Here is a 16,668-nt window from a genome sequence, read left to right as displayed (position 1 = left end):
CGTAACTGGCCTGCATGGTTATGATCAAGGGCCGCACATCGTCGAGGTAGGCAGAAGTCAGTCAGACCCGAGCACATACAAAGAAAGCCTAACCATCGGAGAATAAGATAGAGGTTCTCCAATGGTAGACCTCCAACAGTTAAGTCAGTGGCAATCAAAGAGGGAGAACATCAGAAGAGGAAGAAAATGATGAGAACGAGAGTCCCCCATTGAGAAGAAGAAAGAATCTCCTTGTTTTTCCCTTTCTCTCTCTCTTTATAAGAGAAAAGCCTGTCAAGTGTTGGCACCTATCAGTGTCAGGATCGTGGCTGTTAGAGCCATCATGATGGATGGCGTCGGAGTCAAAGTAGTGATTATCAGAGCCAGAAAAATAGGTGTCAGCAGGCTGCCACGGGATTTGCTACCCATGTCTAGAGGGATCGTGGTTCTGCACGTCAGAATGCCGATCTAGTGAGAGATTCGCACGCCTAATGTTCTCGAGAGCATCCAATCTAAGGGACGTTTGTAGGGAGCCACGGTGGAAGTAATATGTGTTTGTTGAAAATCCAACGATGTGGACATCACCGCATTACCAAGCTCATGTGGTGATCGACTAAGTATCGATGTCTGTGACACTGTTCGGGCACATGATGTTGTTCAAATCATGTACTTTGAACCGTCAGGTTATGATACTACGCATCTGTCACACCTTCAAAAATTGAACACATCGATAGAGGACCAAATATGGTATAACACATAATGATGGAAGAGTGAGGAAGGCAGTTGCAAACCTTGTGATAGCTTGCCTCAACAACTCTCTTCATCCTGTGAATTCCCTCATCATCTTAACAATGTCTACTCTGCTGTACAAAATTCTAGTCAAGAAGATTGCATTCTTTATATTCTATGAATTACTAGTATCTTACCAATATCCTCCAGTATCAAGTCAAACAGTCAATATAATGCCCAGCACATGGTGTCCAATATAAATATTGGTGCTTTGCTTCCAACAATCTTTCTAATTGAATTAAAAATTAATATATAGTCATTACATCTAAAAAGCAGTAAAGTTCAAAAATAAAATTCAAATTCTAAACAACTAAGATTGTTACTTATAGCAACATAACTAGTAGCATTGTTAATCATCACTTGGAACATATTTGCTTCCCCAACTTCCTCTATGACATCATCAATTAATTTAAATAGAATATCTATATTCTTCAAAAAATCAGGATCATCAATGGATTTTAGGAAAACCAACCTTCTTGAAGAATTAATTGAAAAGTTTATTATATCCTTTTTAGAAACCTCATCCTTCCAACCGTCCAATATGACAGGGCTGCCATATTTTTTCCATTCTTCCTTATGAGCTTTCAATACATTCTTAATAGATTTTAAGTTTTTTTTCAGTAGAGGTACTCTCACCTTATGAGCACTAGGAGGCTTTAAACTAGGACTATTTTATCCAATTGTTTCAATTGCCACAGCAAAACTTAAAATGTTGACTGTATTAAAAGGTATCCCAGTATCATACATCTTTCTAGTAATTTCCGTACAAGCTTTTTCCCTCGCTCCCTTTTGGCAAAGCTAATTAATAATTACATGCATTAGTTTGCCTTCCTATTTTTAACAACTGTCTATGCATTAGGAGTGAAGTATAGATCCATAGGTCCATTTTGTCTTGGTTTCTTTGGGCTTTAAAATCGTGTGGAATTGAGAATACTTCCACCTTCAATAGGCTTTTTGCCTTTTTCACATGAACCAACCATTTAAATTTTTGACTTCTTCAACTTCATCATCTCCACAATCCTTCTATTGCATCAAAATCTAGTAATACATCATACTGCTTCTTTCCCTCTTTCTTCTTTGACATGTACTCTTTAATTTCATAGCGAACATAACTTGGACATTTTTTGGCATTGCTTGGTATTTTCTATACCCCCTTATAATATGTTGTTTGGCTCCGCAAATACCTCCTTTAGTAGTTTTCTCATGAAAGTTAAAAATCAAATCATTTTTACATTTTCCCATAGGGTCTGCTAAGTGAACTTCTTCCATGCATGATCCTTCTTCGATTGACCATCATAAGAATGTATTATAACTCTGGAAAAATAAAAGAACATTCATACTATCAATATATTACAACATACACTGTATAACGTACAGTTAATGTATAGTTGTACAAGACTAAATATGCTTTATTTTCTATATAGAAGAACAAAGAATAGTTTTAGGAGGATGAGAAGAAGAAGAGTTTAGAAGGGATGGACTTATATGCTCTATTTTCTAGATGTAAAACAAGAAAATGTTTAATGCTATTTTCACAGTTTAATGTTGTTTTCACTATAGCAGAATGGAGAATAGCATAATAAGAAGAAAAAGAAAAAGGAGAAGAAGAAGAATAACAAGAAGAATAAAAGGTTAGATAGTAGACTAATGTGCTCTGTTATGCACTATTTTCTGACCATAAAATAAAGCATAACAGAGCATGTCAGAAGAAGAAGAAAAATAAGAAGAAAAAAAGAAGAGAATGAGTAGGAGGACCAGACGAGAGGTGACTTACATGGTATTAGGTAATGAGGTCAGATGGAGATGCTTCTTAGGCGATGAGATGAGATGGAGTCTCAAGGAGATGGTTCAGCTTCTGCCTTCTAATTATTTTAGGCGATTCCAAAAGCCTCACGTAGGTTTTTTAAAGTCTGTTTGACTTTCAAAGATATCTTTCTAATCTCTATTTACTGTAATTGATATTTTTTATGCACTATAACTGATCTTTCTTATCTTTTAAAAACTAAAAATTAATACTTACTAGAATTTTATGGCTCTTGGGCACCTCTGAACAATGTAGAGGCATGCGCTTAAGGTGCCTAGGCTGCACTTGAGGGCTATCACCTTCACCTAGAGGGTAAGAGGCGACAGCCCTTGCACCTAGCACCTTTTGTGCTTAAGGCAGATCTTTTAATAACACTATTTGATAAATATCCAGTAATGACCCAATATATACCTATAGCTAATTGATAAATAGTTCATTGAACTCAGTATTTATCAAAACACAATATATGACTAGTTGATACACACCTAGCAAAATATTCATCTAATGTTCTATACACACCTCTAGATAAAACTTTACATAGCTTTCAGAATATAGTACTCTTTAATATACATCACATGAATAAATGATATATACTAGATGGCTTACTGATATATACCGTAAGCTTTTTTGATACACCCAATAAGAATCCAATTTATATCTATAGATAAATTGATATATAATTTATTGAACTTAGTATCTACCAGTACATAGTATATGATCAATTGATACATGCCTAGCAAAATATTCATACGACATCCTAATATATGGGGATGCTTGGTTGAGGTAATTAAAGTCTGAAATGAAAATTGAAATGGATGACTCTCATTCCCACTGCTTGGTTGGGAGAAATTCTATTCTGATTTTCATTTCAAAGAAGAATGAAAATGATCCATTCCTTCCGTAATCGAATCCAGACTCACCCCAATGGAGTCCAAATCTCATTCCAGTGGAATGAGATAAAAAAAAAATCATCCATCCAACTCTCGCTCCCCCACGATAATCCTTCAGCATACACCCTTCGTCCCCCAGCGTGCTGAACACCCTGAGCAATTCCTTCATCGAGATCTAGCCATTGCCATTGGCGTCAAAGATAGCGAAGGCCTCCTGGAGCTTCGCCCCTGCTGGTGGCCCGAAGGCTGTTCCAATCACACCGAACTCCTCTGAGCTGATGCACCCATCATCGTCGCGATCGACCTCTGCCATCATCAATGCTACCTCCACCTCGATGGGTGCATCGATGCTGCCAAGACGACGGAGGATGGCTTCCAGCTTGTGCGGCGTGATCTTGCCATCGCCGTCATGGTCAAAGATGGTGAAGAGGTCAGAGATGGACGAGGAGGTGGGGGAGGGGAGCCAGAGGTCATGGGATCCGAAGGAAGAAGGAGTCTTGCTGGCCAGAGAGGGGAGGATGGAGCGAGGGGTGGACCGCAGGTGGGAGGAGGTGGAGTCTTTGGACGAGGAGGTGGCGGGGGAGGCAAAAGAGGCATCACTACGAGAGATCGAATGGCTTTTTTTTTTTAAAGGAAGAAGTGGTGGGGGAGTGAGCTTCGAGAAAGCTTCATACGAGGATTTTCTAGGCAGACTTTTTTAAACAAAAATTTAAAGATATTATTATTATGTTTAATTTTTATTTAATATTAATTTTTAAAATAATTAATTTTTAAAAAAATTAATTAAAAAAAAAATAAAAAATTAAGTTGACTTCGATTCCTATCTTTGTATGAACCAAGCAACAACAATGAAAATCATCCATTCCGATTTCGATTCCAATCACGAACTAAATGCTTCAGGGGATTAGGCTATTCTGATTTTAATTCCATTCCATTCCGATTCCCCTTTCAATTTTAATTTCGATCACGAATCAAGCACCCCCTATATCTTTAGATAAAATGATATACAGTCTGATATCCCAATATACATCTCTAGATAAAATGATATGTAGCTTCTATGAACTTTTAGATGTAAAGATTTTAAAAAAGAAGAGAGATTTAAAAGAGGAGAAAGAGACTAGAAAAAGATCTCATGGATAGGAGAGATGATGCATAGAATTTGGAAAAGCAGAAAGAAACTCGAAAGAAAAACCTTATAGGTAGGAGAAATTGCTTGATAAGGAAGATAATGGATGGAGAGACTTGATGAGGAAGAAGGAAGATATAGATGATTGTGAAGGATCTCTTTTAGATATGCATTTTATTTTTTTTTATTATTTTAATTATAAACTAACAGACTTCATTAGTAGAAAAAATCCAATCCCTATTTGACTTTTAGGTTTCCTCTTTAAGATATAAAAAAAGAAAATATGGCATGAAACTAAGCCCACTCCATATGACAGCTAGGGCTAGAAATGGGTCGGGGCCATACCCCAACCAGAGCCTGACCCAAAATTTTTTTCAGGCTTCAGGTCAGGCTTAAGCTTAAAAATTTTTGGAAAAACTCAAGCCTAAGCTCTAGCTGAGCCCAGACCCAAGCCTTGCCTGAATCCAATTGGGCTAGTCCAAAAAAAAAAAATTACTGTGATACACTACGTATAGTGGATCCCCTCCACTGTTGTTGACACTCCTCTCCCCTACCACGACTCCGTTGTGTGCTCCAATCGCTCCCTCACCATCTACTTCATTGCTGTCGAACACTCACCCTCCATGTACTCTCTTTGAAAAGATCATGAAAAAAAACTCAAGAATCAATTAGATCCAAATTAAAGAAAAAAAAATCAAGAATCAATATTTTGAAAAAAAATCAAGAAAAAAATAAAGATTTAAGAAACTAACTAATCCAGAAGCCCTCCATGGCAGCTGCCTTGCTTCACACTTAGAAATGAGGAGGAAAAAAAGAACAAGTCTCCTTCATGGATGGAAATCTTATTATTCCCGTAAGGGGTAGAAGAGGGTGAAGAAGTGGTGGTGATCTGAAAATAAAAATAAATAACAGAGAAGAGGAAGAAATCCCTTTGCTTTTTAATCCCCCACCCACTTTTCTCGCTTGCTCTCTACCTTGATTTTTATTCCCACTAGCTTCTTATCATATCCCATTTCCTCTCTCCCCAATTTATGGCTAAAGCAATGTATGAGGAATATATATATAATATTTAAGTGATAGACTGAATCGTGGCTGTCGTTTGGCATGGATCGCTCCCTCTTTGGCCTCAAAAATGGCAAGTGTCAGGTTCTATAGACAGAGATAGTGGGGCCCGTACTCAGGCTTAAGGTTGACTGTCTGCAACATCTAGTTTAAACATTAGAAATCGATCAGACGGTTGAGATTACTCAGGATCATCTGATTTCAATTGGGCTTAATATCGGGCTTTGAATGGGCTCATATTTGGGCTGGGCTCGGGCCGAGCCAAAGATATATTTGAGCCTAAAGCAAAAAATAAATGAACTCTAAATCTTAGCTCAAATTCAATCCAAATTTTTTCAGGCTAAACTCATAGCCCGATCAAAAATCAACCCGATTTTGATGTGCCTCGAGCTAGCCTGCACCTTAATCAACACATGAATTGATACATTAAACACATTCAAAACATCATCAATTAAGTTGTACTAGTTTGAATTTGATGTTTCCCAACTTATTTTGCAGGAAATTACAAGATGGGTTCAATTAGCATCAATTTGGTCTAATCCAGCTTGAACCCAAGTGCACTCAGGAGCCATAAAGGAGATTTAAGGGCTTCCATTAAAATGCCACAACTAATGGTGGAGATCTAGGTGCCTAAGATAAAGATCCAGGACAAAAAAAAGATCAGTGGTTGAGAAAAAAATCAATGAAGATTTAAAGGCCATCGATCCTTGGAACACTCTTACACGGATTCATAAAGAAATCAAAGGCTATGAACCAAGCTTACTTTCATCCAAGGGTCTACAATCATGGCGCCAAGAGGGAAGCTTTAACACAAGGTATTCATGAAAAAACCAAAGGGTGAACACACCTTAAAGACTAAGGGTCCAGATTAGAAGATCATCTTTCATACGGATCTAAGTGTGAATGCAATTAACGGAGGAGAACCAACCAAACAAGCATCCAAGGGCTGACATTGATGGCCCTAGCATGGAGCTTAAATAGAAGAATTTGAGGGAGAATTAAAGAAGAATTCAGATTCTAACAAACTTGAAAATTCTTTAATGAAGCAAATATGGTAATTCATCAAGGATCAATCCAATGGATAAGATCTTTTGCTTCCACATCCAAGGAACCTTAATCCTTTCGCCATAACCCTTATAACCCTAATCCCACATCTATTTAAAGCTCCTTGGCTGGCCATATAAGGGGAGATAAGCTTCTCCACGTCCAAGTCCCAAGTTCGATGTCCATAGCTTCAAAGCCCCTCCATGCCGACCTTTTCCACTTCAAAACCCGAGCTGGCCCTAGGACCTTTTCCTCCTCCAAAAACCTAGCCATCCAAACCCTTGCTCCTTCCCCTCAAAACCCTAGAAATCCTGCATCCAAACCTTAGGAAAATCAAATGCCCAAGTCTCCCTTCTTACACTTCCTTCAACCTTTCTTTTTTCATAGAAATTCAGCAAGCCTACTTCCTCTTCCATCTTCCAAACCAATCAACCCTAAGCCCTCTTCTCTCCATAAAACCTCTCCTCCTACTCTTGATCCCTTTTACAAGCTATTAAAAGGAAGTCCTCAGAATTTCAGGATGAAAGATTCGGTGAGAAGCATCTCCATAGTTGGCTAGTCGTCACATCTTAGAAAATCACTGTAACTTATCTAAACATGCTCTTTTTTAAATCTTTTGTATTACCTTTTTAGTATGCAATAAATATTTACCTTTCATGCTTTATATCTTTTTGTCTTAGTTCTACTTTGCATAAATAAGAATTTTATTCTAGAATAATTTCTGACCCTTAGGATGAGCCATGATTTACAAGTACGGTTCATGCTCTTGGGATAGATTATCTTTAGGTAAAATTTTTTCTATCATTATATCTAAATAATTTTGACTAGTCTATACTTTTGGGGACAGGCTGTGATCCAAGAATACGGATCGTGCTCTCTAAGATAGGTTGTATCTTTATTGATTAGATACCAATCCAAGATATGTTAAGAAGGGTATTAACTATCTAAAAAGAAAGCAGTTAAGATTCTGATAATTCATCTTCATATTCGAAACCAAACGTTATTTAGTTCTTTATTTACTTGCTCTTTGTCTAATAGTCTCTTAATTAATTAAGCTTTTATTCATCTTCAATTAAAATTGAAATCACTCAATTACAACTAAACACGATCTTTGCGAAATAATCTCGACTCACGCTATCTACATGATAGTGAGTTAAATCTTTATTTTTTGAACGTCTACGACAGTGATCAAATTTTAGTGCCACTATTAGAGATTGTATTTTAATTACTTTAAATTTATTTAAAAAAAAAAAAAAAGTCGTACACTGACAACTCATAAGCTATTTAAGGATTTGAGACCTAACTACAAAACCTAACAAGTGAAGCCAACTAATTTAATTTTGATTGTGTGTCAACTAACTTGGACATCTTGATCTTCTATATAGCATCTTCATAAAACATGTTAAGGGCATAACCCACTAACCAAGAAAAGCTAGAGATTTCATCACCCTTCCTTGATCCAAAAATCACAACTTTCATAGTGCATTGACCTAAATCTTAACTTAAAATTAATTATTTGTTGACCCCTAAGGACTGTCGAGCTCAATAGGATAAAAAATCCTAAGAGTTAGATCGGATTAGGATTTATCATTTTGATTGGTGTCTAAAAAAGTAGTTCAAAAATATGATCTTGAAGAAAAATGATTATTTAATTAGTTTCATTCACTTATCTGTCAATTTTAATTGGTGTGTAAAAAAAGCAACAGAGAGAACCCCCACCAATCCTACACTTACCTAGTCAGTTGAGTGGCCAGTCCTTTACTTGGAATGCTCAAAAAATGATCTTGAAATAGTTAGGAGCTATCTAGATCTACGACAACCCTTAGCTAGGATTGATTATATAACTTGATTGCTAACTCACAAACATTAAATCTAATAAAACTTCTCTCATCTATTTCTTAGATTTAGGATTTTGTAGATTCTTATCTTTAGAATTTCTTTCATCCTTTTTTTTATCCAAAAAAAATCTATAAAAATTGAAATTTTCTATGTTTGCTTTAAGGTATAATTGTAGGGTTTATGCTTGGGCACCGTTCATTACGATGCGAGATTCAACCCTTAGATCCTGAAATTGAAAAAATCTTTAAAACCAACAAACCTAGAAATATGGATTGAAATCAAAAAAATGATCTACCTAGACAGTTGAAGGAGTACTTTACTCCTTCCACATATACCTACTCTCCTTGCATTCAAATGCCTCCAGTCGAGGCAATTCAATATGAAATCAAGTCTAGTGTCATCCAAATGCTCTAATCATTTTATGGACTTGCAAATAAGGATCCATACAAATACCTTAATGAATTTTTAGAAATCAGCTCTACAGTTAAAATCCAAAATTTCTCCGACGATGCTCTCAGGTTGAAATTATTCTCTTTTTCATTGAAAGACAAAGCCAAATATTAGCTGAACTCCTTAGATACAGTAATAATTTCAACTTGGGATCAACTTCAAATGGAATTCCTTCAAAAATACTTTTCAATAAGAAAAACTAATCAAATAAGAAAAGCAATAACTAATTTTTTTCAATTGGATGGAAAGATGTTTCATGAGACCTGAGAGAGGTTAAAAGAATTAATTAGGATGTGTCTTCACCATGCTGTACCCAAATGAAAATTGATCCAGTACTTCTATGATGGCCTGTCAAAGAAGCGCCAATAAATAATTGATGCATCCTGTGGTGGAACCTTTATGTTGAAAAACGAGCATGAAACCTAACAGCTTTTTAAAACATTGAGTAAAAATTTACTGCACCATATATCTACTGTCAGGAGAGACCCTCTCATGTCCGGACCTAAACAGGGTGAAATTTATGAAATTAATAGTTCAATAGACATCTATAGTAGAGTGAATGGATTATCTCAAAAATTGGATAGATTACTGCAAATGATATCCACCAGCACCCCAATCGCATCTATGATCAGGGTTTGCCATACCGGCCCAAATCGATCGTATGGGGCGAACTAAGCCGAACTGGCAGCTAGCCAATCTGGTTCGGACCTTTTTTCAGAAAACATGGGGTCCCGGACTGAACCGATCAGTGGGGTCCTGGATCAAACCGATCGGTTCGGTCTAGTATGCTGTAAGAACTGCCCAAATCGGGTGGGTCAGGTCAGTACGACTCGATTTCAAGATGTACCGATAGTGCCATGTGGGGGGGTGGGGCCATCATATCGAGAGGGAAGCTTTAGCTTCCCCTTCCTGCCTTCTGAGACCTCTGACTTTTGAACCTGAGGCTCAATTCTTTGCGAAAACAAACGAGAGGAAAAAAAATTTTTAGAGCCCGTGGATGCGAGAAATTTTATCACAAACATATTGAGAAGATGACAAAGATTGACGGATAGTAAGATAATCTATCATTCTCTCACTTAATTTTTTTTAATTGTTTGATCGAAAAATGACAACAAATACAAAATTAAGAAGAAATCATGCCAAAATTTATGATTTGGATATGATTTCATTATATATTGTAGATCTTTAAATGATCTACATATTGATATAAAAATCATTAATTTTTGTTAATTATTTTTAAAAAATTAATATATTTTTAAAAAAATTTAAAAAATAAATTTTGAAAAATAACTGTAAAATCATATTATTAAATTATTGTGCTTTGTTAATCTTGTAGAGATGAATAAGAAAAAAGATATAGAGCATGATATTGGCCAAGAGCATGGTGAGATACTCTCGACTCACCATCATTGAAGATACAAATGGTGTAACACAGAGTTCAAGGGAGGAGGGGTGGTTAGATTGAAGCAGCATTTGGCTAGTGGTTACAGTAATGTATCCATATATCGAAAATATCAATAGAAGGTATGTCAGTTGATGAAGAAATGCTTTACTAATTTTAAAGCATAAAAAAAAAAGCAAAATAGCAAAGGATAGAGGTGGACCATCGAGCCACAGAGCCATCTTCCTATCATTCTAGAGAGTCAGAGGAGGCTTTCACTCTGAATGATGAGGAGGCACAGATTGAGATTGTTATTCAGACGAGTCTGGATGATCAGTACCGACTGGAGAAGATAGCCAAATATAGGGAGTAATTAGACCATCATGCTATGAATCAGGGTCGACTCTATGACCCCTAAAAAAAGTCAGAGTTCAGAAGGACCACCTCAATCAGAGAGATCGACAGTAGAGGCAGGCATGGTATTTTGTCTATGTTGGGTCTTTTGAAAGTTGGAGGAGATCTTCTAGAGACATGCCGACAGGAGCCATCATTCATAATTTCGATATACATGCTTTTTCTAGTAAGGATTCAAAGTAGCAGAGGATTGACAGCATATTGAAAAAGGATAAGAAGGATAAGAAAAAGGATATGTGGCAAGCTATTAGATCATAATTTTATTTCAGCTATATTCTAGCACATACAGTAGACAATACTTACTATCAATCTATCATTTTAGCTATATAGGCTACTGGTCGAAGTGTGGATCCTCCAGCACCTAAGAACATCTATAGTCAGCTTCTTGATAGTAACAACAAGGAGCTACAAAGATGGATTGCTTCTTACAAGAATAAATAGTCTGCATACAGACTTACGATGATGTGTGATGGTTGGATCGATCCTCCCAGATGGAGCATCATTAATTTCTTGATATATTATGATAGAAACATAATTTTTCACAAGTCAATAGATGCTTTAGATAAAATGCACGACAGTGCATACATCCTTGAACTAATGGGGGAGGCGATTGACTCAATAGGAGAGCAGAATGTTGTGCAGATCATCACAAATAATGGATCGTAATATAAGGCCGCTGGAGAGTTACTGATGGAGCAACGATCGCATATTTATTAGACCCCATATGCTGCATATTGTATTGATTTTATATTGATGGATATTGGAAAGCTTCATAGAGTGCAGTAGACAGTAGACACAGCCTAGATTATTACTAGATTCATTTATAATTATACATGAATTCTATCATTGATGCGGACATATACTAAGGGAGAGATCTTGAGACCGGATGTCACCAGATTTGCTACGAACTACATAGCACTTGATAGCCTTTTAAAGAAAGAAAGCTACCTTACATCAAATGTTTGTTGGTGCCAAGTGGCAAGAGAGCAGATATGTGAGGATCGGCATTGAAAAAAATCATGTGAAAAACTTGGTGACTAATCAGTCATTTTGACAACGGACTGATAAGATAGTGAAGGTTATCAAGTCATTATATGAGATGCTTCACGCTATGGACAGCGAGAGTTACCTTTAGATGGGTATTTTAGATCATATGATAGAGAGGACAAAGAAATAGATCAGTGAGATAGATCCAAAATATATCCAAAAATATATCAACATCATCGAGCGCTGCTGGGATAACTAGATGGGGAGGGATTTGCATCTAATCGGTAAGCATGAATGAAAATTTTCACTAAAAATTTTTCAGCTTTTGTACTTGTATGTGTATTTAATTATTTATGGATTTATCAGTAGCTTACTATTTGAATCTGAGATTCTAGTATACCACACCTAGGATAGATATAGATAGTGAGCTTCTCACTGCTCTCCATAATGTGATATATAAGATAGTGCTCGATTTGAAAACTGCATCTATGTGCCCGCAAGAGGTATGTTAGGTTACCTAATGCGAGCATTTAACTAAATTCAATCTGTAATCAATAACATATTTATTAACTTAAGAAATATATTTTTCATAGACAAAATAATTTAGAGAGGGGATGGATAGTTTTGGAATCGCATCTGCTGTCGTAAGCAAAAAGAAGATGAATCTAGGTAAATTACATACCAATAATGAGAAGACTTTTTTGACATTACATGTCTAGAGATATCATAAAATCTGATATATAATTTTACATAATATTTTTATAGTTGAATGATGGATTCATTTTGGATAGTTCATAGATAATTTGAAAGCTGTAGCAATCTGCATTCCTTTCCACACGGTCTCCTTTAGTGGTTGTGAGTGTAATTGGTTGGCTTTTACCATTATCTACAGCAAAAGAGAAACCATCTGACACAGAAGTACCTCAACGATCTTATATATATTCATTATAATTTGAGGTTGAGGCTAAAGTATATCCAAAAAGAGATGTACCTGAAGTATGCAGATCCGACATTAGATGATTATGATGATGAGGATGACGATCTGATGATCGGATGGCTTATAGGGCAGCAGCAGAGCTGGAGCTTGATGAGCCAAGATCCCCTCCATGACTAGCTGGTGTGGTAGTTAGAGAGATCAGGATAACTCCAAGGCAATGGGCAGAAAGAAATATACCTCATAAGGTTCCAACTGATTGACCACAGTCTCAAAGATCACAGAGAGATTATTCATCATATGACTCGATGTTCAAGACATCCTCGTAGATATTTGAGTGAGAAATATTTAGATAAGGCCAGTCAACAACAACACATCCATCCTCCAAACACAGAAAACTTAGTGATAAAGGGGCACAAGGAGAGGAAAAAAAAGATAGTTGCATGTGCACCACTCTCGAGAGTGTAGAAGCTATTTGGCTTAGATTTGGAGATCAAGAAGAGTGATGATGGTACTAATAGTTATGGATCTAATGATCAGAGAGGGACTGAAGGACAGGAGATCACTATTTATGAGATACAGTCAAAGGATGGTATTCGATTCATTGATGAGTCCCAGTTTACATATGCCATACAAAATAGGGATCATGATAAAAGAGTCAATAGAGATCGCGATAGTGATTTCATATAGATGATGGACTCCTAGAGGTCGTCTAGTACATGATACAGCTGCAGATGATCTTGCATATGGGATAGGATCTATGGATGTATGTGGATCATTCTCGCATTATGGATCCTATTACCTGTAGCCACCTAATGATCCACATAGATATGGTGCATCTGAGATATCGTCTTCTAGTGATTATTATCCTATACAATTCGAAGCATCTTACGGATCAGATTTTGCTACCAATATATTTGGATGAGCTCTTTCACAGCCATACCATCATCACGAGGATATCTTTCAGAGTCAGAGTTTGAGTAAGAGATCCGTGATATCTTATAATCCAGAGATGATACCTTATGAGATGAATATTTAGGATTACAGTGCTACTTGGTTAGAGGGATGGACTAATATTTCTTCAAAATAAGTCGGTGATCCAAATATCTATGAGTGTCACAGACACTCGACGAGATATTAGATGCAGAGCAGATCTTGAGGTTAGTATGTCATTCTTTTGCTTTATATTTTAAAAATTTAGATATATTTTAATATATATTTATGTATTTTTTTTTAAAATTTTAGGATGATGAATTGTAATATAATGTAAATAAATATGTATTGGATCAAAATTTTCTGTACCGATATCGAACTCAAAAACTGAACTTAAATATGTAAATAAATATATAATATAATATAATTTTGAGATGATAATCATGATATTAACTTAAAAATTAAAAAAATTATATCGATACTGAACTAAAATATCGGAGCGTACCATGTGTCGGTACGATAAAGTATCGGTACCATACCATATCGATCTGACATCGATACGGATATCGATACAGCAATCTTACCTATGATAGAAGTTAGTTCCATATATTCAGTCCTACACATACTGTTTATGATTGTCCTGTTGCATCCCAATTCTCTGAGTTTATACATGAATAAGTGAACCAAACATAAACTTAGAATAATTATAGACTAGGACACAACCCTTACTCAAATACCTATAATCTAGGCTGAAGAGATTACCTAAGTTTTTCATTTAAACCCCAACCTGTGGTTAACCTGGCTATTTACAGATCCAATTTTTAAGAGTCATAATATTGGAGCCCATCCTATCCTCAGCACCAAAATGTTCCTCAACCTTCTCCTAGTAACCATAGTTCAATCTTTGAGGAGAAGGTGTTAAAAATCTTAGAGAGACTGAAAGTTAACACACAAACCCTCCACTCTCACACTCAATCGATACCGAAGCTAGAGATCCAAATAGGTCAATTAGCTACTGCCTTCGGTAGGAGGGAAGAGAGAAAACTACTCAGTCAACCCAAGATTAATCTTAGAGGTCAATATGGGGCTGAAAATTTTAATGCTCCTGAAACTATCCCTAAATAAGCCAAATCTATCATGATTCTTAGGAATGGTAAGGTTATAGAGCAACCAAGTGAAATCAAAAAGACCAAAACCAATGAGAAGTTGACTGAATCTGAACCATCCAAGGATAAGAAGGACCTTAAGGCAAGAGATGAACCAACATCATTAGCACCACCTTAATTACCTAGAGCTCCATTTTCAATTGCATTAGAATCCCCTGTGCCATTCAATAAAAAGGGTAAACTAGATAAAATGTTAGAACTATTCAAACAAGTCCAAATCAATCTCTCCTTTTTAGATGCAATAAAATAGGTCTTCTATACTAAGTTTTTGAAAGATTTGTGCACACAAAAATAAAAATCTTGAACATAAAATCTAAATAAAGTTTGCCTTACTAAACAGGCTAGTTCAGTCTTCTAACATGCTACCTTGCCTAAACTTAAGGATCCAAGTGCCCCTATCATTTTTCGTGTCATAAGGAATCCACATATTGAGAAAGCTCTATTGGATCTGGGGGTTAGTGTGCACCTTTTGCCTAGTTTAGTATATAATTTTTTTGAATTTGGTGAGTTAAAATCTACTTCGATAACTTTGTAATTAGCTGATAGATCTATTAAAATATCACGTGAAATGATTGAAGATGTCTTAGTAAAGATAGAGGAGTTCTACTTTTTGATTGACTTTCTGATCTTAGATATGGAGCATTTTGGCAATTCACAATAAATTTCCATAATTTAGGATAATCCTTCCTAGCTACAACCAATGCATGTATTAATTGTAGGACTGGAGTCATGGATGTCTCATTTAAGAATAAAAAGCTGAGATTAAATGTATTTCATGCTCCTCACGGGTCTCAAAGCAATACTTGTTATGAAGTAGAAGAGATAATAGAGGAAGCTACCTCTAAAAGTATTTCTCAAGATCCAGTGCATACACATTGGGATCCTTTTAGAGTGGATGATTTTGACCTAGATGGGTATATTGAAAATATAAACACATTATTAGAGCCATCCAATTTTAGCATCACTCTCCATAGGTCAATAAATATGAGACTTTACCTGTAATATTTGTTTCAATAGCTCCCTCTTTAGAATCATCACTGATCCTAGAACTGAAACCACCTTTGATCACACCTGAGTACATAGGACCAAATGACATGTTCCTAGTAAACAGTGCATCAGATCTAACTCCTAATCCAAAAACCTAATTTAAGAGCATGTTAGAAGAATAAATAGAAAAAATTCTTAATAAATAAGGGACTGAGAGTAAGATCACGAACCATCTTCTAGAAATAGATAATAATGAAATAATAGAATTTATTAATAATGGGGTTGTAAGCTATCTTTCTAAATTTGGATGTGAAAGACCATTGGAATTTTTCAATCCAGTATTTATTCCTGGGTAGGTGAGAGAATCGGCATAGTCTTGTTGGGATTTTTAAGATGCTTGTGCATGAAGATTTCAAAACTTTTTCAAAATTAAAATATAACAGAATGATAGATTAAACTCTTTTAATCAATAACATGCATTCATCATATGAAGGCACCTAACGATCTGGTTCATATGCAAAAATAATATGATCTAATTTTTAATTTGAAAAATAAATATGAGATCGAATCGCATACTTGTTTTACTTTTTTTTTCTTCAAATCTGGATCTCCACTGTGAGTCATTCTTTATCTGTGAAGTGATGATCTTAAATATCTTCAGAAGATGCATTGAAGCCGTACAAGCATTCGATCTCTATAGATATCGACACAAGGCCTCAATCTGATCAGAAGCTTCTTGATCTTATCAGGATACTAGCTTGCTTGTAGAGATCGCATCTTGATGGTTAAAGAAAATTCTTCTTTCCTCTCAACATACTCTTAAAGAGATAGAAGAATAGGAGGATGTAGAGGAAGATGAAGAAGAATAAGAAAACTCTCTCTT

At 35.9% G+C, this 16,668-nt stretch overlaps 1 pseudogene; it reads right to left on the bottom strand.

Annotated features, from left to right (window-relative positions):
- LOC140855684 (probable calcium-binding protein CML35) overlaps positions 1-15,894 on the bottom strand; it is a 26,321-nt pseudogene extending 10,427 nt beyond the window's left edge.
- Between the last annotated feature and the right edge of the window lie 774 nt (positions 15,895-16,668).

Source organism: Elaeis guineensis, chromosome 1 (assembly GCF_000442705.2).
Source record: "Elaeis guineensis isolate ETL-2024a chromosome 1, EG11, whole genome shotgun sequence".
In the NCBI taxonomy this organism is placed as follows: Eukaryota; Viridiplantae; Streptophyta; class Magnoliopsida; order Arecales; family Arecaceae; genus Elaeis; species Elaeis guineensis.
Note: the sequence above shows the minus strand (reverse complement) of the source record. Positions and strands in the feature narration are given on the sequence as shown.